Source organism: Schistocerca cancellata, chromosome 3 (assembly GCF_023864275.1).
Source record: "Schistocerca cancellata isolate TAMUIC-IGC-003103 chromosome 3, iqSchCanc2.1, whole genome shotgun sequence".
Lineage (NCBI taxonomy): Eukaryota > Metazoa > Arthropoda > Insecta > Orthoptera > Acrididae > Schistocerca > Schistocerca cancellata.
In genome coordinates, this window is record NC_064628.1 from 811,267,037 (window position 1) to 811,287,148 (window position 20,112).

The 20,112-nt window shown below is 45.3% G+C and overlaps 1 long non-coding RNA gene and 1 other non-coding gene across 2 annotated transcripts in view; one reads left to right on the forward strand and one right to left on the reverse strand.

Moving 5' to 3' along the window:
- LOC126177084 (uncharacterized) overlaps positions 1–20,112 on the reverse strand; it is a 777,189-nt gene that overhangs the window by 389,823 nt on the left and 367,254 nt on the right. The window lies entirely within an intron of this gene.
- Positions 13,356–13,430, forward strand: Trnas-cga (transfer RNA serine (anticodon CGA)). Its single transcript has one exon. It is a non-coding gene; the product is annotated as a tRNA-Ser (tRNA).

Genomic DNA, 20,112 nt, shown 5'->3' on the forward strand with positions numbered 1-20,112 from the left:
TCACACTAACACTGGTCTGAACAAAAGTATGTTTAACAAAGAGAACAATAATTTGAAAAGGGTAAATGTTAACAGCTTAATCATTTGATATGTTAATGCACGACGCAGGGAAGTTTGGATGGTCTTACTCTCAACCCTTAGCAAGTGAACAAAGTTAACCACTTGATAATAATCAGTTCGATAAATTAGCTGCATAGTGCTGCAGTCTTACATCAGACTTCTCTTCAAAAAAAGGTAACATTATTCAAAATTTATATTCTTTTCGCCTTTCACTATCTACATCATATTAATCCTTGCTGTCCTTTACAATAAATCTTTTTGTTGATCTAATAGATACAATCATAAGTCAGCACTGCACTAATGAATACGTCCAGTACCTACCACACAGCTAAGGATGTGTAAGACTGCGCAGAGATAAAGACTGGGCTCCGACAAGACCAGATCGTGATTAACAGTAACGTAACTTGCTCTCTCTCTGACGTGCGCATCGATAACTTACAAAAATCAAAATGCCATTCCCACCTTACAATTCGACTGTTGTAGGTGCTACTAGATGTCAGTAGAGTGGTACAAGTGTTTTTCTGTAACTTTAGTTGAGAACAGGACTCCGTGAGATACTGCTGAAACAAGTTTGAGCATGCAGGAGATTGTGAAACCCCACTACACCACTCTCGTCCCATAAGATTAAGTCAAGGTAGCTATTTCATTGAATTTTTGCGAGTATTTTGCATAATATATGATACTTTATCGCATAATTAATAGCAAATATTGTTATATTTTGATTATTATGGGCCAAAAGAGGACGAAAAGGCGTTCACTGGTTGACCACTACTTGATGAGGGGACAGTTGATTCCGATGATGGAGATGAAGAGGATGCTGTTGTTGAAAGTGATCGCGACACATCATCAGAGCAGGAAGGATCCAATTTTCCTGAAATTGTAACTGTACGAGGGTTGCCCAGAAAATAATGCACCGCATTTTTGTACTCAGCCGAATACAATGCTATGAAAGCGGAACGTTACGTATGTATTATTTGAAGTGTCCTGAGTGAGCGCGCCAAGTTTCTGTCACTTACGACAGATAGGGTAGCTGCAGGACAGTTTCAAAATGGAGTTTTTAGTTGTTGAGCGTTACAAGCAACGTGCCGTCACTGAATTACTCACTGCAGAGAAACAAACTGTGAGGAATATTCACAAACGCTTGTGCAAAGTCTGTGGAGCATCTGCTGTCGACAGAAGTACAGTTAGTCCATGGGCGCGGAGGGTGAAGTCATCAGAAGGCGGTTCGGCGGAGCTCCACAATTTGCAGCAGTCGGGGGAGACTATCCACGGCTGTCACATCTGACGTGTTGCAGGAAGCTGATGTTGTCATTCCACTTGTTTGGGACAGTAAAGGATGCCGTTCGTGGAAAATATGTTGAGGACGATGAGGAGGTGATTCACACAATGAAACACTGGCTCCGCCATCAAGACAAGAATTGTTACCGACAGGGCGTACACACGCCCTTCTTTCGTGCTGGAGGAAGGCCATAGAACGGCATGGAGATTACGTGGAAAAATAGGCTGTGTAGATAAAAATACCATTCTTTCGTGCGTGTAATTCTCATTATATCCAATAAAGAATTGTTCAAGAACAAAAAAAAAAAAAAAATGCGGTACATTACTTTCTGCAGAACCGTCGTATGTTTGTTTGTACATGTACTTCATATCTACCGATTTCCGTCCCATTCGGATAATTCCTTCGTGGTCCATATTTGGTCTTAGAGTGTACAATCTTTGTGAGGTGCGACAATTATGGCTACAACGCGCGCTTAAGCTTCTCTCTGCTGAGCAACGATTTTCTCCGTGGCTTGTTTCTGAGGGCGCGCCGTTGTGATTGTCGTTAATATTGGGTCTTCAGGTATGGTCGGTCATAACGCCAAGTTGTATAATGTATACTAAATATTACAGTCGTGTGACGGAAAAGAACTGAAAATTAAGTCGCACGAACAGAATTTTTTTCCAACATTTAAGCACTCGTGAAAGTTGATGTTTTAGTCATCCATCCTGTCATGCTTTTTGAGTTTGATTCAATAGTACATGTTGACAAAGAGCATAGTAAGTGATTAGTGATATTTCAATTTATTGTGGTTGTTGAACTTCACTCAACCGACCATTAAATAATAGTAGTGATGAAATAACCCATCGTTGACATGCAGAATGATAATTACTAACGAAGCCAGACAGTGCGGCAGGATCCTTACAATAGATAAATACCACAACAGCAATGGCGTCGAATTTTTTATGTGAAGTGTCAAAGGTTTTTAAATAAAACAAATTTTATTTACATTCCACATCTTTTCTACATCCTTATTCTTCATGTCTACGTATTTATTTGTCAACATAGATACCTTGACGGCCAACACATTACCCTCAATCAGAGGCCAGTTTGCTCATTCCGTCACTGTAAAATATTTGAATTCGTGAACGGAGTCACAGTCTCGCGTCAGCTTGCATCTTTTTGTCACTGTGAGAGTGAAGTCCTCGAACGTGATCTTTAAGGTCTGGAAACAGATGAAAACCTGGTGGGGCCAAATCAGCACTGAATGGAGGGCGATCGATGACAACGAACCGAAGTCGTCGGATTGATGCAGATGTCGCGTGTGTAGTCTGACATTGTCGTTCTGAGGTAGAGCGTGTTCCAAGTGTGAATGAACTCTGGCGAATTCGTGCTTTCAATTTTCTGAAGGTCTGTTTCTCAAGCACCAACGTAGTTACGATACACGCTGGCACGTTACACGCTACAGTTCGGAGCCCTCTAGTGGCAGAGCGCTGTAAATAGTATAAACGAAGAATAATGATGTAGAATATCAATAACGATTGTTTTATTGAAAAAAGTTTTAAGAATTTTCCCACAAAAGATTCTGATGCATTACTTTTCGGCGCGGCCTCGTATAATCACAATTATCACGCTAGCAAGAAGTTCTTTATGTTTTGAAAAATATCGAGACATTGTGTACTAAGAAGTTTAATATTGTAGAGGTTCTAAAGTAGAATGTTGACATTAGTGACCCTTCACGTTCAGGAAGACATTTGGGGTATGATGAAGATCGTTTAAACGCATTAATCCACAATGATCCACGCCATTGTACTTCAGAACTGGCAAATATGATGTGCTATGATAGTTTCACCGTCGTGGGACACTTAAATGCAACGGGTTAGAATCAAAGTTGGGTGTATGGATACCGCATGCTCTAAGCCAAAATCACAAAAATCAGCGGGTAGCTATATATGCATCTCTGCTTGCTCGTCATCAATTAGCTCGTGAATAACACCGACCAGCCGTAGTCTGTACTGTCACTGATGATGAGAAATGGTATCTTTGTGCTATCATAAGGGGAAGGAAGGAACGTTTGAGCCCAAACAAAGCACCAGCTCCCCGAACAAAGACTTGCGCGCATTCACAAAAGGTAGTGTTATGCGTCTGCTGGAACAACGACGGTATGGTTTACTACGAGTTGCTTCCTGGACAAGTAAGCAAAGCATCACTGCTGACATTTATTGTCAACAACTGAGAAGTCTTGTAGATGAAGTTCAAGGACAACGACCAGGGAGACTGTGTGAAGTGATGCTACTCCACGATAACACCCGACTGCATTCTGCTAGAAAAAAAAAAAAAAAAAAAAAAAGGAAGATCGTTTGGGATAGTTGGCCGGGAGGCCTCATGCGGGGGAGTTCGGCCGGCGTATTGCAAGTCGTATTTAGTTGTTGGCCGGGAGGCCTCATGCGGGGGAGTTCGGCCGGCGTATTGCAAGTCGTCTTTAGTTGTCGCCACATTGGCGACTTGCGAGTCAACGACGATGAAAGACACACAACACACAGTCCCCTGCCGGGAATCGAACCCGGCCCTCCTGCGTGGTAGGCGGTGGACACTGAAAAAAAAAAACCCGCTATACAGGAGTTTGGTTAGGAAGTTATTCCGCCCCCACCTTACTCATCTGATATTGTGCCCTTAGAATTTTAGCTTTCCCGCTCTCTATGGAACAACCTTCAAGGAACTTCCTTTCAGAATGAAAATGCGCTACTAACATGGCTCCACGGGTTCTTCGCCTCAAATCCACGTGATTCCTACAGCCGCGGAATCGAAAGGATACCCCAGCGTTGGCAGACTGTTGTAAATGGTGACATAATATATTATTGATGGCTGAAGTCTTTGTTATACGTATCTGCTACGTTTATTGAACTTGTGGAAAAACCCTACGAAGTCATCCATCAAGTCAATATGTTTTATTAGTTATTCAGGTCTAAAGAAACTTCAAATGATAAGACAGCGTGAAGATAAGTATCGAACTAGTCTTCAGATTGAAGACTTCAGCACAATGTAGCGCCAGTTTATGTGGCTCAATTGCAGTGTATTTACTAAAAAAAAGTGATACATAAAGTTATGTCTGCTGTTATAGTGGGCCGCGACAAGTGGACAAGCTGAACTGCCAGTTACGGAATTATTCCAGCGGCAGGGTCTATAATACAGCTAACTCAGCATCCTGTACGCTGCAGGCCGTCTTACGACAGACCAGGTTGCTCCGTTCTACCCTCTGGGGCAGCGCACGTGACAGAAAGAGGGGTTTTTGTCACAACTACGCCACCTTGCCGGGTATATCTTGGCTACCCGCCCGGCCGAAGTTCCTTGCACTGGGGACTTGACTGTCGTCACTCGACGCTAGATCTGTCCGGTCGTGTCCTGACTTCATACTGGGCTTCTGACGTGTCCACCGACGACGCCGTGCTGTGTCCCGCTCCTGACTTAGCCTCCAGCCTCGGTGCCAATGCTGTGTCTGCACCACCTGTCGCCCTCCTGGCTCCGCTAGTACGACGGCAGTTCAATAAGTAATGCAACACGTTTTTTTTCTCGGCCAATTTTGGTTGAAAAAACCGGAAATTTCTTGTGGAATATTTTCAAACATTCCCGCTTCGTCTCGTATAGTTTCATTGACTTCCGACAGGTGGCAGCGCTGTACGGAGCTGTTAAAATGGCGTCTGTAACGGATGTGCGTTGCAAACAACGGGCAGTGATCGAGTTTCTTTTGGCGGAAAACCAAGGCATCTCAGATAATCATAGGCGCTTGCAGAATGTCTACGGTGATCTGGTAGTGGACAAAAGCACAGTGAGTCGTTGGGCAAAGCGTGTGTCATCATCGCCGCAAGGTCAAGCAAGACTGTCTGATCTCCCGCGTGCGGGCCGGCCGTGCACAGCTGTGACTCCTGCAATGGCGGAGCGTGCGAACACACTCGTTCGAGATGATCGACGGATCACCATCAAACAACTCAGTGCTCAACTTGACATCTCTGTTGGTAGTGCTGTCACAATTGTTCACCAGTTGGGATATTCAAAAGTTTGTTCCCGCTGGGTCCCTCGTTGTCTAACCGAACACCATAAAGAGCAAAGGAGAACCATCTGTGCGGAATTGCTTGCTCGTCATGTGGCTGAGGGTGACAATTTCTTGTCAAAGATTGTTACAGGCGATGAAATATGGGTTCATCACTTCGAACCTGAAACAAAACGGCAATCAATGGAGTGGCGCCACACCCACTCCCCTACCAAGAAAAAGTTTAAAGCCATACCCTCAGCCGGTAAAGTCATGGTTACACTCTTCTGGGACGCTGAAGGGGTTATTCTGTTCGATGTCCTTCCCCATGGTCAAACGATCAACTCTGAAGCGTATTGTGCTACTCTTCAGAAATTGAAGAAACGACTTCAGCGTGTTCGTAGGCACAAAAGTCTGAACGAACTTCTCCTTCTTCATGACAACGCAAGACCTCACACAAGTCTTCGCACCCGAGAGGAGCTCACAAAACTTCAGTGGACTGTTCTTCCTCATGCACCCTACAGCCCCGATCTCGCACCGTCGGATTTCCATATGTTTGGCCCAATGAAGGACGCAATCCGTGGGAGGCACTACGCGGATAATGAAGAAGTTATTGATGCAGTACGACGTTGGCTCCGACATCGACCAGTGGAATGGTACCGTGCAGGCATACAGGCCCTCATTTCAAGGTGGCGTAAGGCCGTAGCATTGAATGGAGATTACGTTCAAAAATAGTGTTGTGTAGCTAAAAGATTGGGGAATAACCTGGTGTATTTCAATGCTGAATAAAACAACCCCTGTTTCAGAAAAAAAATGTGTTGCATTACTTATTGAACTGCCCTCGTAGATGCAGTCGCTCGCCTGCTAGAGCCAGCTCGCCTGATGCTCATGGGCATCGACTTGCGACCAGTCCGGTAGGGCCATTCAGAGCGCATCAGCTCCCAGCCCTCCATCGACTTTGGGGATCCTGGGATCGACCAGGGCCACACCAACTTAGGCTAGCCACCTCGTGGACTGTCGTCAATAATCGATGTTCGCAACTCTCTGCTGCAGGGCTGTTTTGTCACCGCCTACCTCAGCTAGGTCACTGTGCCAGCTGCTGCCAGCGCTGGACTTGCCACATTCCGCCACCTCAGTGGTTGCCGGCCACTTTTACTGCCTCAATTTTCTTTATAGAATGTGCTGTCAATAAGCGCTCTTTATTTTCTGACAGTCCGCCTGCTTAGCTGGGTGGTAACGTGCTCGCCTCCCATGCAAGTGGGCCCGGGTTCGATTCCCGGCTGGGTTGGACATTTTCTCCGCTCGTGGACTGGGTGTTGTGTTGTCCTCATCATCATTTCATCCTCATCCTTGGCGTGCAAGTCGCCCACTGTGGCGTCGAATGAAATAAGACGCACTCGGCGGCCGAACTTCCCCGAATAGGGGCCTCCCAGCAAACGATACCATTCGCTCATTTCCATTTCCATTTCCATTTTCTGACAGCATCCTCTGTCTTCGCCGGCGTCACAGACATTGCATTGATCATCCCCCGAAGTCACATCCTGAAGCCCAGGTAGCCATTCTTCTACCCTTGGGTGATTACTGATCAGCAACCCGCGCCACTACAATAAATTCGTTAGTGTGATAGTGGTATATACATGCCGAGCAATTTTCATCAGTAAGTAAGATTTGCATATGACAACTTGAGTCACGTCTTTAAAATTGTACAGATTTCCTAAGTATTTTTCTTACTTTAAAATACAGGGTGATTCAAAAAGAATACCACAACTTTAAAAATGTGTATTTAATGAAAGAAACATAATATAACCTTCTGTTATACATCATTACAAAGAGTATTTAAAAAGGTCTTTTTTCACTCAAAAACAATTTCAGAGATGTTCAATATGGCCCCCTCCAGACACTCGAGCAATATCAACCCGATACTCCAACTCGTTCCACACACTCTGTAGCATATCAGGCGTAACAGTTTGGATAGCTGCTGTTATTTCTCGTTTCAAATCATCAATGGTGACTGGGAGAGGTGGCCGAAACACCATATCCTTAACATACCCCCATAAGAAAAAATCGCAGGGGGAAATATCAGGGCTTCTTGGAGGCTCGTTCTCGGCCGTCCAGAACTTTTCCCTTTGCACAAACACCCATTATCTGTAAACTGTTTATACCAACGTTTAATACACCACCTATCAGGAGGTTTAACACCATACTTCGTTCGAAATGCACGCTGAACAACTGTCGTCGATTCACTTCTGCCGTACTCAATAACACAAAAAGCTTTTTGTTGAGCGGTCGCCATCTTAGCATCAACTGACGCTGACGCCTAGTCAACAGCGCCTCAAGCGAACAAATGTACAACTAAATGAAACTTTATAGCTCCCTTAATTCGCCGACAGATAGTGCTTAGCTCTGCCTTTTGTCGTTGCAGAGTTTTAAATTCCTAAAGTTGTGGTATTCTTTTTGAATCACCCTGTAGTCATAATAGGAAGCTATACTACCAGCACCTATGGTGTGCAGCATGAATGTGTGCGATTAGTTCAAATGGTTCAAATGGCTCTGAGCACTATGGGACTTAACATCTCAGGTCATCAGTCCCCTAGACTTGGAACTACTTAAACCTAACTAACCTAAAGACATCACACACATCAATGCCCGACGCAGGATTCGAACCTGCAACCGTAGCGGTCGCGCGGTTCCGCACTGCAGCGCCTAGAACCGCTCTGCCACACCGGCCGGCTGTGCGATTAGTGAAACAGAATGAACTTTATAAGCGTAGTATTAGGAAGTAAAAAAAGAAGCACTTCGTTGTTATAAAAATAGCTCGAAGTGTGCTTATAACCGTTGCTGAGAGATGTTTCGATGGTGAGAAGTTTGCAGAAGCCTGTGTGAGTGCGCTTGTACACATGTGCGGTCAGGTGTGGATTGAATTTGTTTTACTGTTATTCATTTTCTTCAATTACCTTTCACTTAATATCTATGCTGTGAAAAAGTAGACACTTGTACATCAAACCTCCAAAATAAATAGCACAAAATTTTAATTTTTTTGTGGGATTGCCTATTGTAAAGAGATAAATGAATATGTATAAATGAATATGTTTGTTGGGTCGATGTGATTGAAGAATTGATTGTATTCTAGTTGTGAAGTTGGTGATCAGAGACCGAAATTAATTACCTGGTGTAAAATATTGTTGTCTATAGTGGGAATAGTCCTGGACCACTGTCAATTATGTTGCGACTGTGTCGCAACTCGTGCACTCCTATGAAGAGAACTTGATACAATATAAGAGTTAATCACTAATGTACTGCATATTATAAAACGAAACTCGATGTTTTTGGGAGGCAATATGATCAAGGTCAGTACTAAACCTAAAAAGCACCTTCGCCAGTATCTTAATTTTCTGTAAAGAAACTTTAAATCAAGTCCATTCCAGAATCTGCGGCAAGTTGTTAAGATGTCTATGAAACACATGTACTAATTTCAAGGTAGTTTTGGATGGGATCTTACTGTTATAGCGACATAATGACAATAAAATCTGCGTAGCACTTACGGGCGGACATTACACCAAACCGAAGCCTCGTGAGAGACAACATATGTTGCCGATAAAAATCCTGTTGTTCGCATCTGAATGTTCATTCCATAGATATTCGTAATCAGTGGACCAATACAATGTGGTAAAGGAGCCACAATATGGGCAGCAGGGGAAAAGGGGGTTGTTGATAACGTGATTAGTCACAAGTGATATCTAATTAAGCCGCTGCTTCTCATAATTTTCTGAATATGCTCGTTTTTGTGAAATAGCTTGTGGTTGGGTCAGTAAATAAACATTTAAAAGATATTCTCTCTGTCGCGATTTCTTGTCTCTACTGTGACAACGGAAGTGACCATTGTCTGTAATCGAATGGACACATGGTTGTCTTTGCACTGGAGGACATGTCTCACTGTCGCAATCTTTTATTGCGAGTACGCATTTGGCGTTTATGGAAGCCATAATTTTCTACAGAACAGTAGTGCTTTATGGCAGCGCGGTTTCCAAAGTAATCCTTTTGATGCAGCTAGTATTTAGCTTCCTGTTAGTATGCACGTTTACTGCGTCCGACGAGAGGAGAACAGGCTTGGCCGTAAAACCTGTGTTAGCTGTTACCCAATCTCCTGTTTTGCCTCGTACTGTTGCCTTTGCGGACGGTGGTGGGGTGAATGTCCTCTTAACAACCATCAATAAAGCACAGCAGGGCTTAACTCTGGGGCCATTACTTCCACTCTATCGTACAGCTACTGGCCACGACGTTACTGAGGCATTTTGTTGCGTCACCCAAGTCCGGAAACTCCACCGTCACGGGTCTGTCTCGAAAAGAAAGTAGATTAAGTCTTAAAGTACTTGCAAAAGGAATAATGAAAGTGATTCTCACTGTTGATAGGCAATGCACTTAGTATCGTCTACAGCGCTAAATGCGTTCCACGCCTTGGAGCCAATGAAGAGTGTCTTAAATATTTAATCTTTATGTCATAACACCTTATGCTGTACGCTAAACGACATCATATCACATGCACCATTGCTTTAAGGATAATTATACATACAGTGTTAGATTACGTTATACAATCAAGAGGGCATTACAAAACACTGATTAAGAGGCATATACGATGTAGGAACCACGAAATGTGTAGAGAATGGGAAGTATTTTCTTTCTTTTCAGAACGCAGTCGTACAACATTATTAAGTTCTTGTTTGTTTTTCCTCCCGTTGGGTTCCCTAGCCAAGTTGCCTAGGCAAACCGTTCTTAGCCTTAATTCCTTACAGTCAGAACTTAGTGAACTCGAGTGCGACAATGGGATTCAAGTGTCTAAGAGGCGATTACCATTTTTGGGATTTTTGAGGAAACCAATGATACTTACTGTGAGATTGGAACTACTTTTGTTTCCTTGACAATAGCCTCCTACAAAGCAGTCAGGAGAGAGAGGGGGGGCATAGGATGGTAGAGGGCGGGAGGGGGTTAGGTTGTTTTGGGGAAGGAGACCAGACAGCGAGGTCATCGGTCTCATCAGATTAGGGAAGGACGGGAAAGGAAGTCGGCCGGGTGGGAGGGGGGGGGGGGGGTAGACGAAGGTAGAAGGTAGCAGAGAGAGGTAGAAGGGGCAATTGCGCAGGAAGGCGGGATAGTAGGGAAGACAATAATGCGTGTGCGTGTGTGTGCGTGTGTGTGTGTGTGTGTGTGTGTGTGTGTTATTGTGTAACCTATGACACTCTTTTCCCGAAAGAGTAGTCAGTGTTGTTGGTTTGTAGAGTTCACATACACTCCTGGAAATTGAAATAAGAACACCGTGAATTCATTGTCCCAGGAAGGGGAAACTTTATTGACACATTCCTGGGGTCAGATACATCACATGATCACACTGACAGAACCACAGGCACATAGACACAGGCAACAGAGCATGCACAATGTCGGCACTAGTACAGTGTATATCCACCTTTCGCAGCAATGCAGGCTGCTATTCTCCCATAGAGACGATCGTAGAGATGCTGGATGTAGTCCTGTGGAATGGCTTGCCATGCCATTTCCACCTGGCGCCTCAGTTGGACCAGCGTTCGTGCTGGACGTGCAGACCGCGTGAGACGACGCTTCATCCAGTCCCAAACATGCTCAATGGGGGACAGATCCGGAGATCTTGCTGGCCAGGGTAGTTGACTTACACCTTCTAGAGCACGTTGGGTGGCACGGGATACATGCGGACGTGCATTGTCCTGTTGGAACAGCAAGTTCCCTTGCCGGTCTCGGAATGGTAGAACGATGGGTTCGATGACTGTTTGGATGTACCGTGCACTATTCAGTGTCCCCTCGACGATCACCAGTGGTGTACGGCCAGTGTAGGAGATCGCTCCCCACACCATGATGCCGGGTGTTGGCCCTGTGTGCCTCGGTCGTATGCAGTCCTGATTGTGGCGCTCACCTGCACGGCGCCAAACACGCATACGACCATCATTGGCACCAAGGCAAAAGCGACTCTCATCGCTGAAGACAACACGTCTCCATTCGTCCCTCCATTCACGCCTGTCGCGACACCACTGGAGGCGGGCTGCACGATGTTGGGGCGTGAGCGGAAGACGGCCTAACGGTGTGCGGGACCGTAGCCCAGCTTCATGGAGACGGTTGCGAATGGTCCTCGCCGATACCCCAGGAGCAACAGTGTCCCTAATTTGCTGGGAAGTGGCGGTGCGGTCCCCTACGGCACTGCGTAGGATCCTACGGTCTTGGCGTGCATCCGTGCGTCGCTGCGGTCCGGTCCCAGGTCGACGGGCACGTGCACCTTCCGCCGACCACTGGCGACAACATCGATGTACTATGGAGACCTCACGCCCCACGTGTTGAGCAATTCGGCGGTACGTCCACCCGGCCTCCCGCATGCCCACTATACGCCCTCGCTCAAAGTCCGTCAACTGCACATACGGTTCACGTCCACGCTGTCGCGGCATGCTACCAGTGTTAAAGACTGCGATGGAGCTCCGTATGCCACGGCAAACTGGCTGACACTGACGGCGGCGGTGCACAAATGGTGCGCAGCTAGCGCCATTCGACGGCCAACAGCGCGGTTCCTGGTGTGTCCGCTGTGCCGTGCGTGTGATCATTGCTTGTACAGCCCTCTCGCAGTGTCCGGAGCAAGTATGGTGGGTCTGACACACCGGTGTCAACGTGTTCTTTTTTCCATTTCCAGGAGTGTATTTCCATCTAGATCACAGCAGTATGGGATTTCGGCTTGGGGTTCCCCATATGGGAAATTCTGGAGGGGTTATTCAGTTCCAGCATTTACATTACAACCAAGAAATACCTCCAGAAAATTCTAACTGAAACCGAGGAGTTGGAACTACGTCAGTCTGTAACTGATGATACGCCGTTCCAGTCACAATTATATAATCCCAGCGCCCGAGTGTAACTGATTGTGTATGTTTTAGACGTAAAGTCTATAATTTGTAAGCTACATTACATGTAAATTATACGTTTTTCTCTCCCTCATTTTTCATCCCATATCGTAACAGGCAGAGGAAGTCATTGTAGAACACGATATTTCTTAGCGGAATCTTAGAGACCCGCAACTATAGCGCACTCAACATCCCTAATTATTTATTGTATGTATGCCGGTCTCTGAATTCGCTTACAATTTCTACCCTCTACAGCTCTCTCTAGTACCACGGAAGTCATGCACTGACGTCTCAGCAATTGTCCTACCTCCATGTGCCTTCTTCTTTTCACTGTTTTCCAGACGTTCCTCTTCTCACCGATTCTATTGACAGCCACCTCATTTCTTATGTTATTTGTCCACCCAGTTTTCAACATCCATCTACAGTATATATTAAATGCTTCGTTTTGTTTTCCTTTTCCAGTTTTGTGTAACCGACATTGTCCAGCCAATTTAATGTGACCACCTGTAAAAATCCTGAATAACCACTTTTCGCAGCGCCGACTGCTGCAAGACATGCAGGAACAGACTCAATGAGGCTCTGGAAGGTACGGACAGGGATGTGGAGCTATGATGACTCCAATGCTGTGGTCAGCTGCGCTAAGTATCTCTGCTGAGGATCCGTGGTGCGAACAGCCCGATTGAGGTAATCTCGATTGGGCTTAAATGCGAAGAATTTGGTTGCCAGGGGCGTACAGTAAACTGGTCCTGGTGCTCTTGGAACCATGCACGTACACTGTGAGCTGTGTGACACGATGCATTATCCTGCTGGTAGATGCCATCATGCCGAGGGAAAGCAAACATCTGGTAGAGGTGGATGTGGTCCTCAAGGATAGATGCACACTTATGTTGATCCATTGTGCCACAAAAAGAATCACCAGACCATAAACCTCTCTCTCCCAGAATGAGATTTTCACTCTGCAGTGGAGTGTGCGCTGATATGAAACTTCCTGACAGATTAAAACTGTCTGCCGGACCGAGACTCGAACTCGGGATCTTTGCCTTTCGCGGGCAAGTGCTCGGAAGGTACTGGCAGAAGTAAAGCTGAGAGGAAGGGGCGTGAGTCGTGCTTGGGTAGCTCAGTTGGTAGAGCACCTGCCCTCGAAAGGCAAAGGTCCCGAGTTCGAGTCTCGGTCCGGCACACAGTTTTAATCTGTCAAGAAGTTTCTCCCTCTTCCAGTCTGCACTCTTCCAACGATTATTGCGCGGTATTTGTTTTCAGACATTCCACGCTGTACACGCCAACGGCAATCTGTATTTTGAAAAGGCCACATGTTGCCACTCAGTGGACGTCCAAATTCCTGCCGTTGTCACCGATGAACGGCAGTCATCATGGGTGCATGAACCAGGTACCTGCTACAGATGTCCATACGAAGCAACGTTAGCTGAACGGTGATTGAGGAGATACTGTTGGTAGCCCTTGTTTCATCTGGGCAGTCAGTTGCTCAACAGTTGCACGTCTATTCGCCCGTACATACCTCCACAGCCGTCGTTCAGTCATCTCATCTATGGTCCGCATGCATCACAGTTACCTTTGCCGCCAGTTTTGTACAGTGCCATTTCCTCCTGCATGGTATGCTTTAACCACGGCAACACGCGAACAGTTTACGAACTCATCCGTTTCGAAAATGCTTCCACTCTTGGGCCGATAGCCAATGATCATGCCCTTTAAAACATCAGATAAATCATTCTGTTTTCGGATTACGACAACAACTGCACTGTTTTCCGTGTCCCCCGGCAAGTTTGAAATATTCTCCACTGCTAGTGCGTCCACCTGCCGTCTGTGAGCGGTTTTTGCACGTTGACGCCATCACAGGTGGTGCCCACATTAATGTGACTGAACTGTGTGTAATAAAATGAAATACAGAATGAGATTTTCACTCTGCAGCGGAGTGTGCGCTGATATTAAACTACTTGGCCGATTAAAGCTGTGTGCCGGACCGAGATTCGAACTCGGGACCTTTGCTTTTCGCGGGCAAGTGCTCTACCATCTTTTTTTTCCATTATTGTTCGGTATTGTTCGTTGCGTTTGGTCTGGGCGGACGTCACGAGACATCCGTTCAAGTTGATCATTGATTCCCTTACTAAGTTTTTTTATTACAGAGGGCGAGCAGCCCTCTTACTGAACACGCTGAGCTGCAGCTGCAGCTGGAAACTCAGAATCTACTATGTAGGAATCAACATGGATGTAGATGTAGATGTAGATGTACCGTGCTGTGTCACCTGAGCTATCCAAGCACGACTCACGCCCCGTCCTCACAGCTTCAATTCTGTCAGTATCTCGTCTCCTACATTCCGAACTTCATAGAAGCTTTTCTGCGAACATCGCAGAACTAGCACTTCTCGAAGAAAGGATATTTGCGGAGACATGGCTTAGCCACACAAAAGCTTCTGTGAAGTTCGGAATGTAGGAGACGAGATACTGACAGAATTGAAGTTGTGAGGACGGGGCGTACGTCGTGCTTGGGTAGCTCAGATGGTAGAGCACTTGCCCGCGAAAGGCAAAGGTCCCGAGTTTGTGTCTCGGTCCGGCACACAGTTTTAATCTGCCAGGAAGTTACAAAACGAAATACACTTTCAGTTAATTCCACCAAATTAATCAGTCGAGGTGAAGCAATGGTCGGGACACTCGAATAAAGTTCTACAGAAGTATCAGCCAAATTCTTGTCTGTGGTAGTAGTCATCGTGATGGTATATCACAGCAAGCAAGTGTTTTCCAAAATGTAGCATAAACACTCTTGTTAGACGCACCCGCCTATTTCATGTTGCAATCAACCACAATGGATAACCTGTACATAAGTGATTTCTTACGGGTATAGAGCCATTAAAGGTGATACAGTGCGCTCTACTGGGAGGTCATTTAGAGTATAAATGGACAAATATTTCATTACGATAAAAGTCAACCATGTCACTGTGAACAATATTATGACAGCGGAAAAAACATAGAGACAGAAAAAGGACTTAAAATTTAGACTGATACATCAAAAATATCAAGAAAACCATTCGGTAAAAGAAAAATACTGTGGCATCCAATAAAGATTTGACTATTAGAACGTCTTTAGTATAACTGTCCGTGTTGTAGCCTTATATGCGAGTACTCATGGACCATAAGCATTACAGACATGCAGGGAATGGGAACTTTTCCACAGTGGTGCTACAGAAGCTTGATGAAGATTAGATAGGTGAATCAGGTAACTAATAAGGATGTGGAGGATCGATTGGGAAAACAGAAATTTAAGGTACAGCTTGACTAAAAGAAGTTGTGTTTGCATTGGACACATTGTGTGAGCCTTGAAGAAATCGTTAATTTGATAATGGGGTCGTGCGTGTATGTAGCGGAGGGTAAGGGGCAAGGAAATACAAAAATCTAGAGACCCTGACTTGACTGCAGAACCCGGATACAAGTGTATAAGATTTACAGCATGAAGAACCACTTGAAACTCGTCTTGGGACTGAGGACCACAACAACAATGCTATAATTTTATTGTTCTGATTTTCTATTTATGAGGAAGTAAAGATATGCAGATGCATTGCAACAATTCATAACGTTGATTTCTTGTTGAGCTGATGAAGCAGTGCGTGGCAGATTCCGCAACTGCAGTATTGATCTGCAGTCGAATAAAAGCATAAGTTGATCGTTCCTTTTTCTTCTAAGTGTCACATCCGGTTTCGATCACAAAGACAATTCTATGTTCATCGTCAGGAGAAAGTACAGTCCGTCTGGGAATTCTCAGGACGATAGACATACAGGGTGATTTAGCTGCCCCTATTGTTAGGTTTTGTGCATCCCACAACGCCATCAAAACCAATATGCGAGATTTTCATACTCTCTCGTTTGCTATGCGCAGACTACTCATATTAGTCCTACAGAAAAACTGAACAGTACTTTTTTCTAGGAGATGTAATTTAGTCAAGTTTTGTTCCAGGATAAGTTTCCGTGGAAGCCAGAGTTTTCGAATTGTTTAAAAAAGACACCATTTGAAGGCCACTTTTGAAAATTTCTTGAATAATTCGAAAACTATAGCCTCTAGGGAAAACGTATCCCAGTGCATAATTTAAGTATACGAGGGTCACTCCAAAAGAAATGCACACTATTTTTTTAAATCCATCTTTTATTCTACATGTTTTAAAGTTTTACAGTGTGTAGATACATCCTTTAGGAACAACATTTTCATTTCTCCACATGATTTCCAACCCTCTCAAGTGCCTTACGCCACCTTGGAACCAGCGCCTGTATACCCGCACGGTAAAATTCTGGACCAACCTGTTGGAGCCACTGTTTGGCAGCGTTCACAAGGGAGTCATCATCTTCAAACCTTGTTCCACGAAGAGAGTCTTTCAGTTTTCCAAAGAGATGATAATCACATGGAACCAGGTCAGGACTGTAATGCGCATGTTTCAGTGTTGTCCATCCGAGTTTTGTGATCGCTTCCATGGTTTTTTGACTGACATGTGGCCGTGCATTGTCGTGCAACAGCAAAACATCCTGCTTTTGCCGATGTGGTCGAACATGACTCAGTCGAGCTTGAAGTTTATTCAGTGTCGTCACATATGCATCAGAATTTACGGTGGTTCCATTTGGCATGATGTCCACAAGCAAGAGTCCTTCGGAATCGAAAAACACCCTAGCCATAACTTTTCCAGCAGAAGGTGTAGTTTTCAATTTTTTTCTTGGATGTATTTGCGTGATGCCACTCCATAGATTGCCTCTTCGTCTCTGGTGAAAAATGATGGAGGCATGTTTCACCACCTGTCACAATTCTTCCAAGCAATTCATCTCCACCATTCTCGTACAGTTTCAAAAGTTCGCTGCATACCGTTTTTCTTGTTTCTTTGTGAGCCACCGTCAACATCCTCGGAACCCACCTGGCACAAACCTTTTTTTAACGCCAACACTTTCAGTATTCTGCAAACACTTCCTTCTCCTATCCCAACGTAGCGTGACGATTCGTTCACTGTGATGCGTCTGTCAACAGTCACCAGTTCGTTAACTCTCTACACATTGTCTGGAGTGTGTGCAGTACGAGGCCTGCCTCTGCGAGGACAATCCTCAATATTGCCGAGCACGCTTTCATCACGTAACCTGCTTGCCCACCGACTAACTGTACTGCGATCGACCGCAGCATCTCTATACATCTTTTGCAACCTCTTGTGGATGTTTCCCACTGTCTCGTTTTCACAGCACAGGAATTCTATGACAGCACGTTGCTTCTGACGAACGTCAAGTGTAGCAGCCATCTTGAAGACATGCTGTGACGGCGCCACACACGGGAACAGGTTGAACTAAGTTTGAAAACAAGCGGGAAGAATGTATTTACACACTGTGAAACTTTCACACATACAGAATGAAAACTGTATTTTTACAAAAATAGTGTGCATTTCTTTCGGAGTGACCCTCGTATTAAATTTACTACAAAAAGGTCCTGTTCATTTTTTCTGTAGGACTAAGAGTTTTCAGATAGCGAGCGAGAGACTATGAAAATCTTGCGCGTGGTATTTGAAAGCGTTGCGGGATGCATAAAACTTAAAGGTCAGGGCAGGTGAGTCACCCCGTATAGCCACTGGAAAATGGACTTTGGTGACCGAAGCCGGAGGTGGCGCTTGAAATGAAACGATAACTTGAACTGGTGCGTTTGTTCGATTGCAAGTTCATAACATACCACGATGCGAGATACGCTATGGGCACGCACTACCTCTTTCATGGAAGAAACGGGAGTTCGGCACGTTCTTGTCTGCCTAGCAGTGCACGGGAAGTGGCTGACTTGCACATCGCGTGGTCCTAATTACATCGGCGGGCGTGGGTAAACACTGCCGGCACTCATCGCAATGTAGGTCGATAGAGCGCTGTCACAAGTTTGCACGTGCTCGTGCCAGCGCCCTCCTGCAATTTGCTAACACGATTACGGGTCATGGAACCCGCGCAGGGTCTTGCGTTCTGCAGCCACCGTCCATGGCCGAGGAAGATGGATTAACGTCCCGGAACTCGGGACAGTGTTCTCAGAAGTTGAGCCCTTCTGCTCGTTATGAAGCACTTACCGAGTACAGCAAAACAATTGCTTGAGGAAAACTACAAATTGTCGTTTCCTTAACACCCGTAATCGGCTGAAACCAGACTGGAACTTCCTCGTTTGTGTTTCTCTTAACTTCAGCCACAATGAAATACACTCCTTCACTTCAAAGTTCAGAACTTGGGGTACTTACAAGGGAAACTCCCTATCGCATCCACTCGGATTTAGTGGTAAGATGGCGCACAGGACAGCCCACCGAAAACTGAACGCAGATCAGGCATGGAAACAGGAAGAAGGTGTAGTGAACTGTGAAAAAAGAAGCAAAATACGAAAAGTGAACGGTCTAAGTTTAAGATGTTTTGCATCGGGCGTCTTTGTATAGCTGCGGCGTCTTGGTTGTGTGGTTACGATGTTGGTCTGCGTCGGGCAGATCCGTGTTCAAATCTCCGTCGTGCCCCACTTCTTTGTTCACAAAAATTATGAACTGTACATCAACTCATTGATGTGTCCGTTCTCCGCATTCAAATTTGTGTCTGTGGCGTGGTGTAACATACGTTTGTAACAGCGAGCTGTACGGAAAGGACCTCCAGACGTACGAAAAATGGTTCAAATGGCTCCAAGCACTATGGGACTTAACATCTGACGTCATCAGTCCCCTAGACTTAGAACTACTTAAACCTAACTAAAATAAGCACTACACACACATCCATGCCCGAGGCAGGATTCGAACCTATGACAGTAGCAGCAGCGTGGTTCCAGACTGAAGCGCCTAGAACCGCTCGGTCACAGCAGCCGGCCCAGACGTACGTACCTCTTATTTATTCTACATACGTAGCATATGTTATAGCTGTTGATTTCCATTTTGGAAATTATGACTCTTGAATTTCCTTGTTGCGACGTAGTTCTCATTATTCGTCACATTTACTTACGACGGTAATATATTCTTACCACGTGCTCATATTCTATAACCAATTGCCAAGACTACAGAAGGAAACCACGTACTTCAGTGACCGGACGGAAAGTTCGTAATTTTGTCAAGGGGGCAAAAGTGGTCACGAAGGAGATTTGAACACAGATTACCTGCTTTGCAGACCAATTCCATGAGTACACAACCACGACGGCACAGCTGTTGCATTTTGCTCGATAACGCATATCGTGAGCTCGGAGCGTTCACTGTTTTTATTTTTCTTCTTTTTTCACAATCCAGTAAACCTTCTTCCTGTTTTCATGCTTGATCTATGTTCATTTTTTGACGGACTGTCCAGTCGGCCATTTTACTACTAAATCTGAGGGGGAGGGAGGGGGTGTACGATGAGGAGTTCCCTAGTTAGTACAGTCACAATTGAAAGTACCCGTTGGTGACGCCTGGCAGGAGTAGCAACTTCTTCGTGTTCACACTGCCAGCCTGTGCGGCCGAGCGGTTCTAGGTGCTTAAGTCTGGAACCGCGCGGCCGCTACGGTCGCAGGTTCGAATCCTTCCTCGGGCATGGATGAATGTGATGTCCTTAAGTTAGTTAGGTTTAAGTAGTTCTAAGTTCTAGGGGACTGATGACCTCAGATTTTAAGTCCCATAGTGCTCAGAGCCATTTCAACCATTCCTGTTCACACTTGTCAGTAAAACAGCACTCCTCACGCGCATTATTTCAGGCACGGCAGCGTTTGATTTTCTCACGTGTTGCGTGTGTGACGGAACAACAGCAATAGAGGGTGAGGTAGCTAGGACGCTCCCAACAAATTATATTCAGAATATGTAAATACACCGATGTGCGGGTTTTGCTAAATTACAGCGAACATAGGGTGAATTTTCTGGCGCATT